This window comes from Colobus angolensis, unplaced genomic scaffold (genome assembly GCF_000951035.1).
Source record: "Colobus angolensis palliatus isolate OR3802 unplaced genomic scaffold, Cang.pa_1.0 Scaffold719, whole genome shotgun sequence".
Taxonomy (NCBI): domain Eukaryota; kingdom Metazoa; phylum Chordata; class Mammalia; order Primates; family Cercopithecidae; genus Colobus; species Colobus angolensis.
In genome coordinates, this window is record NW_012120921.1 from 68,591 (window position 1) to 69,237 (window position 647).

Here is a 647-nt window from a genome sequence, read left to right on the forward strand (position 1 = left end):
CAGGATAGCAGTGATATTCAGGGAACAAGGGAGATAACCTTAAAGTCTGGCTGCCTGTGGGCCGGGCAGGACAGAACCATATTTCTCTTATTACCGAAAACGAGTAAGAGAAGTATCACTCAATTCTTTCCCCAGTAAGGAATATTAATAATTAACATCCCTGGGAAAAGAATGCATTCTCAGGGGAGGCCTCTGAAATGGCCGCCCTGGGAATGTCTGCTTTATGCAGACGTAGATAGGGATGAAGCATGCCCTACTCTTCTGCAGTGCTCCTAGGCTTGCTAGGATTAGGAAATTCCAGCTTGGCAAATTCTAGTAAGACTGGTTCTCTGCTCTTGAACCCTGTTAAAATGTTTATCAATGACAATGTGTACACAGTGGGACATGGAAGTTCATTAGTGATTCTAGTTTCACCCTGACCTTGTGATCTCACTGTGACCTCCTGCCTTGTGGTCTTTTGTTGCCCTTAAAGCATGTGATCTCTGTGACCCACACCCTATTCGTACACTCCCTCCTCTTTTGAAAATCACTAATAAAAACTTGCTGGTTTTGCAGCTTGGGGAGCATCACAGAACCTGCTGACGTGATGTCTCCCCTGGACATCCAGTTTTAAAATTTCTCTCTTTTGTACACTTTCCCTTTATTTC